This window comes from Scardinius erythrophthalmus (genome assembly GCF_964197995.2).
Source record: "Scardinius erythrophthalmus genome assembly, chromosome: 5".
Classification (NCBI taxonomy): domain Eukaryota; kingdom Metazoa; phylum Chordata; class Actinopteri; order Cypriniformes; family Leuciscidae; genus Scardinius; species Scardinius erythrophthalmus.
Window position 1 is genome coordinate 30066042 of NC_138225.1, and position 7487 is coordinate 30073528.

General features: G+C 39.7%; 1 long non-coding RNA gene across 1 annotated transcript; it reads left to right on the top strand.

Annotated features, from left to right (window-relative positions):
* Positions 1–1457: 1457 nt before the first annotated feature.
* On the top strand, positions 1458–3100 carry LOC308691117. Its single transcript, XR_014030236.1, has 2 exons — positions 1458–1514; positions 2341–3100. It is a non-coding gene; the product is annotated as an uncharacterized lncRNA (long non-coding RNA).
* The last annotated feature ends 4387 nt before the right edge of the window (positions 3101–7487 follow it).

Consider the following 7487-nt stretch of genomic DNA (forward strand, 5'->3'; position numbering starts at 1 on the left):
TGCTTACTATCGGGCTTGGCCTTTTACCGGGCAGTTGTTGGCAAAGTGTCCCGCTCCCCCGCAGTACAGGCAAAGGCCAAGGGATCTCCGCCTCTCCCTCTCCTCCCGGGAAAGCCGAGCTCGACCCACCTGCATGGGCTCGGGATCGGAGGGACCGACCGCGTCCATGCCGCTGGACCGCTGATGTTCCACCCCCCCACGAGGCAGGCTGGGTGGAGCGCGTGGTCCGACCCGGGCAAGTCGGGCGTCCACCCTCAGAGCCAGATCGATAAGTCCATTCAGTGAGGGGGGTAGGTCCAGGGCGTAGATCTCCCTCTGGACGCGGTCGGCCAGCCCATGCAGGAACCTATCCCACTGCGCTTCCTCGTTCCAGCGACACTCGGCCGCCAGGGTCTTAAACTCAATGGCATAATCGGAAACCGATCGATCTTGCTGACGTAGATCTGATAAGACCCTGGCAGCCTCTCTCCCCGCGACCGCGCGGTCGAAAACTCTCCTCATCTCCGAGGAGAGCTCCTGGAACGAGGAACAGCATGGTTCTTGATTCTCCCACACCGCCGTCCCCCATAGTGCCGCTCTCCCAGTCAGTAGTGTCAGAACGAATGCCACCTTCGTCTCCTCTCTCTCGAATGTCCGTGGCTGGAGAGCAAAATGCATGCTGCATCGAGTCAAAAACGGCCGGCAAAAGTTAGGCTCACCAGAGTAAGGCTCAGGAGTCGGAAGGCGTGGTTCCGACTGGGAGGCGGGCATCGGTGGTGTGGGAGGGACGGGCGGTGCGGCTGGCGCAGCGGGAGGTTGCAGCTGTTGAAAACGCTGGGTCAGCTCGGACACCTGCGTGACGAGAGCCTGAATCGCGCGCGCCGCATCCCCTTGATGACGGTCCTGAGCGTCCATCCTTTGAATACTTGCACGAACAAAGTCATCCATAGTTGCTGCGGCGCCACCTGCTGCTTCCATCGTCTGGTCGGATTGTTCTGTCATGACTGAACAGACAGGAAACAGTTGCAGGTACTCAAAAGTGTTTAATATCTCAATAAAGTCAGAAACAGTACAGGAACAAAGAAGGGCGGCGACTCAGGCTCGTGCAGGGACTTTCCGATGGTCTGTGGTGCTCTGGTGCTGTGAAAGTGCAGAATCCCGATCCCGGTGTTTGAGTGCGGTGAATCCAGTGACGAGGAACAAGACGGCGAGAAGACAAGGCAGGCGAACACGGACACGGACACGGCAAACTTCACGGGAAACACAGACACGGCAACACAGGACCTCAACAAACAATCCGACACTGGAACAGAGAATGGTGTGAGTATATATAGGCAATGGGAATGAACAGCAGCTGTGAACAGTGATTGTGATGATGATGATCAGCTGGAGCGCTGACAGACACGTGAGCGGGACAACGCCCACTCACACATAAACACAACGACACGAGACAAGAAAGAAACAATGCATTCAACAACCGTGACAGTCATACTCGAACGTGACGGAAAGGATGACTGACGAGACTGTTTTCAAATGTGAGTATTACAAATCAAATGATCGCATGTGTTGAACTACTGTACAGTAAACTGTTGAAGATGTAAAGACGCTATGTGTGATTTTGCTGTAAATCACATTTTATTATGTATAGCTAACAGAGAAGCTCCAGTAAGGACACATACGTCTCCAAAGTGGATTTGCATACATTTTAAACCGTATACATCTTAAATACAATTACTAAATGTCTATTTAATATCTGGCAAGAAACTCTTCTATAAGAATTGCAGATTACTATATGAAATAGGCATCTGAGTGATGTATGTGTGCTATTATGTAGAACAAACCTATAAAGTAACTAAACATAAGTTATCTATTTTATTTGTCCATTAGTAGGCTACTGTTGATAAATTAAGGAACATTTATGTAGGATAAAAAGTTAAAACAACCTCAACATGTAAATGTAGTGTTGAGCTCATAAATCACAGAGGTAATGTGAATCTTGTCTGGATGTTACAGGGACAGATGAACAGATGTGTGTTTATCCGGTGGAGAGTGGCTCATCAAGCTGAATGCTGCCATCAAAGGCTTTGTGACATTACAGAAATGAATAACAACAACTATTTAAATATTAAGTTGTAGTTTATTTTAATTATTGTAATTTCAAACAGAGCTATTACAGCACTTTTCTGATTCTTGATTTCTATGCATTTGCTGCACAGCTTTTGTGGTGGAGCAGGACCTGCAAGAAAAGATGATGGCGGCATTTGTGGAAAAAAGCGTTTTTGTCTTCTAAATAATACTGAAATCAAATGACATTGTGCTGTTAAAATGACTGCTTTTGTGTTATGTTTGTGTATTTTGTAGGATCTGAAATGCCAGCAGACTGGTGTGAGCACTGAGGATGAAGAGCACAGAGCTGAATCCTGGAGATGGTGCCATGGATGAGACCCTCCATCACTCCACCTGCCCTTACGAGACCCTCCACCTGCCCTCATGAGACCCACCATCACTCCACCAGCCGTTATGAGAACCTCCATCACTCCACCTGCCCTTACGAGACCCTCCATAACTCCACCTGCCCTTACGAGACCCACCATCACTCCACCTGCCCTTATGAGAACCTCCACCTGCCCTCATGAGACCCACCATCACTCCACCTGCTCTTATGAGACCCACCATCACTCCACCAGCCGTTATGAGAACCTCCATCACTCCACCTGCCCTTACGAGACCCTCCATCACTCCACCTGCCCTTACGAGACCCACCATCACTCCACCTGCCCTTATGAGAACCTCCACCTGCCCTCATGAGACCCACCATCACTCCACCTGCTCTTATGAGACCCACCATCACTCCACCAGCCCTTATGAGACCCACCATCACTCCACCTGCCCTCATGAGACCCACCATCACTCCACCTGCCCTTATTGCCTCAGATTGTGAAGCACAACACATCACGCAACAACCTCAGGCACGAAGGCACGGCTCACCTCTGGCGGTCAGCTGATTCATCAGAGCCGCAGAATGGGCACCGCTGTGTTGAGATGGCAGAAGGATGTGGGGTTCAGCGCCTGTAGCCTACATACATGATTGTAGTTTGAATAAAGCTTTGTTTCATGTGTTGACTTGTATATGCATTTGTTTATTGTGTGATGGTGACTTTGATTCATTCTTTTACTAATTTATTAATATTTCTCATTGTTGTCAGTAAATAAAATACAATTAATTAATGCTTTATTTATTGTTTGAATGAAAATGTAGATGTTCACTATATACACATCTAGAGTGTATTCATGCAAAGCTATTTCATATGACATACATGACATTTTGTTTGTTTTATTGAATTATATAATTTACAGTAAAAAGTAATATAATTAATTGATCAGCATTTATCGTTGTTATTATTGTATGTTTTGGGCTGGGATAGCAATGCAATTCATTCTGGGGTAATATTAATTTTTAATAAAGATACTTACATTTTTCGAGTATAAAATCAACAGTTTTCTCCAAAGGTGAATCTCCCTTTGTGCAGACATTACAAACGCTGAGGAAAACCGTTCTAGGTAGGGCTGTCGAGTAAATGTGAGATAAATGTATGTATGTATATGTATGTATGTATTTATACATATATATATATATATATATATATATATATATATATATATATATATATATATATATATATATATATATCATGGGTTTGCAAACATATTATGAGATTTTATACACAGGAAAAAACCTATAAGGTTGAATATCAATATATATTTTCTTAAATGATTAATTATATAATACATTTTAAAAAATGCATTTTCTGTTATTTATAGGCCTGAGGGATGAAACGAGAGTTAAATTTAATAAGAAAAAGAGGAAAACAAACCAGTAAGCCACTTTTGCTTATGGATGAAAATGTTTGGATATAAAATAGCTAAAGAAATTAACAACATATTCAAGATATGACAATTTTGGGATTTCGTAATAAAAATAAATATCGTTAAGGATAAAACGGTGGGTCACATTAGTAGGGTTAAATATAAGAACTTAAATCAACCCTAAATGTACTCACACAATAAATGGGCAGCAGTTTCTTCAAAAAGACCACAGAATGAGCAAGTTTAATCAATATCATAATATTTACAGACAGATGAATTAAACGTGTCGTTCAAATCTCTTAAGTTGTTGCGCGTGTGATAACGCGTCGTAGGTCACATGATAACGTCAACATGGCAGATGTCCGGCTCGCATTCATACTCAACGAGATCTGGCAATAAAGTACCTACTCTTTTAGCGCTCGTTAAGTAAGTACTCATTGAAATTAAGTACCTACTCATTGAGTATGCGGTTTCGAACGCAGCCAGTGAGAAGATTCCAGATTGGCCCATCTGAGCTTTCATTTTCTCAAAGGCGGAGCAGGATATTGATTGATATGTTGTTGATTGATATGGAGGCAGCCACATTTGACTGCAGATGTTTTACCTAAAGTGTTTTTAGGATTGTAGCTGACTTTGAAAGATTTGCTGTGTTAGTTGTTTCATGTTTCTAGTGTTTTTGTATATTTTTGTATGTACTGTATGTGTGGTATAGTACTGCTGCCTGTCTTGACCAGGACACTCTTGAAAAAGAGATTTTTAATCTCAATGAGTCTCTTCCTGGTTAAATAAAGGTAAAAAAAAAAAAAAAAAAAAGGATACCCAGGGCTTGGTTTACACCTATCGCCATTTCTAGCCACTGGGGGACCATAGGCACGCTAGGGAACTCATATTAATGTTAAAAAACCTCATAAAGTGAAATTTCCATGCCATGGGACCTTTAAACTAAGATTAAGAAAGTATACTTTGTCTACTTTTTATGTAGGCTACTTCTCAAAAATATATTGTACTTCTCAGAAATATACTTACAATTGCACTTAAGTATACTCAGCTTACACTGACTGAAAAGTCTAAGGCATTAGACTTTCTGTTATATACTATATATATATATACACTCAAAAAAAAAATTGTGCCTAAAAATAAGATTTATGTATTTGAATTGCATAACAAATTCCCATGCATTTGGATTACATAGTTTTAACATAAACCAATCAATAATCTGAATGTGATTCATATTTTTAAGTCATATCTAAATGAAACAGATAAGATTTATGTACTTGTATTAATAAACTGAATGTGATTTATATTTGTCAGTCGTATGTAAATGAAACAGGTAAGATTTATGTAATAGTACACAGAAAAACGCCCATGTTGAATTAACACTGCTCAGTGTTCATATGTGTGCACACTACAGAGGTAAAGCGGTGTTGAAGTTAATGAGATAATTAAGTGATGATTGAGCATTAATTATGAACACCTGCTGTTAACAAGCAGAATCACTGAAGGAAAGAGAAACACAAGAACTACAACTGACTTCAGCCACAGCCTTAGATGAAATCAACTGAAGAGAAAAGAAGACATTAAATCTGTGAAGATCTCAGCAGAGGAGGATTAAACAACTCCACAAACAGCATTACCAGCTTCACTTATTACTAACCAGACTGACTTTATTTCATTTCTGTTTGAATGAAATCAATAGTTGTATTTTAAAGTCACCATGATGGTGGTTAGCGTTTGCTTTAGTTGGGTTCTTGACCATTGACTCTTTAATATAACATTTTCTCTGGCTGCTATAATTATGTGTTTATAAAACACATTTGTTGCAGCGAAAAAGCCAAGAGAAAATGAGATGAAGTGATATTGGCTGTTTATTGATGAAGGTGTAATCATCATATTGTGGCCTGAATCACTTATCTTTTTCAGTGTCTAATGCTTTGATTATTGGGGTTATGTGATTTTGTTTTATTTATTATAGTAGCTGTGTGACCTGACAGCATTAGATCCAACAGTTAATCAAATAATATAAAGAATTTTAAAAACATTTAGTGCATTAAACTTTCTCCTCTACATTATTACTTAGACATCAAGAATCAGTGTATGACTCTCAACAATGGTGACAATCAATGAAATGCTTCATGCTGCAGTGCATGCTGGGTACCACCAATCAAAACTCACCCATATCTCCCAGCATGCATTGCGGCATTAATAAATTATGCATCAGGATTTTTTGTATCTTTTGTCACCATTGTTGAGATTCATATGCTGTTTCTTGATGTCTGTGTGAGTCTAAGTAATGCCATAGATGAAAGGTTTTTGTGCACTAACTATTAAAAAAAAAAGTACATTGTTTGATAAACAACACTGTTAGATTTCATGCTGTAAAATCAAATGGCTTCTGTTATGAATAAAACAATATTAAAAAGCATTAGACACTGAACAAGATCAGGGAATGAGGCAATTACATGATGATGACTTTGTCGGCATCATCATCATCAATAGACAGCCAACATCACCTGATCTCTTTTTCGCTTGGCTTTTTTGCTGCAACAAATGTGTTTTATAAACACATAATTATAGCAGCCAGAGAAAATTTTATATTAAAGAGTCAATGGTCAAGAGCCCAACTAAAGCAAACGCTAACCACCATCATGGTGACTTTAAAATACAACTATTGATTTCATTCAAACGGAAATGAAATAAAGTCAGTCTGGTTAGTAATAAGTGAAGCTGGTAATGATGTTTGTGGAGTTGTTTAATCCTCCTCTGCTGAGATCTTCACAGATTTAATGTCTTCTTTTCTCTTCAGTTGATTTCATCTAAGACTGTGGCTGAAGTCAGTTGTAGTTCTTGTGTTTCTCTTTCCTTCAGTGATTCTGCTTGTTAACAGCAGGTGTTCATAATTAATGCTCAATCATCACTTAATTATCTCATTAACTTCAACACCGCTTTAACTCTGTAGTGTGCACACATATGAACACTGAGCAGTGTTAATTTAACATGGGTGTTTTTCTGTGTACTATTACATAAATCTTACCCATTTCATTTACATATGACTGACAAATATAAATCACATTCAGTTTATTAATACAATTACATACATCTTATCTGTTTCATTTATGTATGACTTAAACATATGAATCACATTCAGGAGTATTGATTGGTTTATGTTAAAACTATAAACCAAATGCATGGGAATTTGTTATGCAATTCAAATACATAAATCTTATTTTTAGGCACAATTTTTTTTTTGAGTGTATATATATATATATAGCTGATTCTATTTTGTGTGTGGATTGAGCTTAACTGGCATCAGTTTAAATAATGATTCTTTGGAGTTTTTGCCTTTTATTATGATAGGACAGAATGGGATAAAACAAATTAAGCTGGGACTTGAACTCGGTTGCTCAAAGTCCCACAGTGCTAAATGTCAGTGCTCTGACAACTTGGCTATCAGGGCCACTGAATTAACATCAGTTTGATAAATATTACTCACTGTGTAAGACACATGGGGGGAACAGAATCCGACGGCAAGCAATCCGGCTGTCGATATCCCCACTCCCGTTATGAGAGGTGTTGATGTAGTGGCTTAATGGATGTTTATTCAATTCTGTGTATGGATGGAGCTTTACCAGCATTAGTTAGAT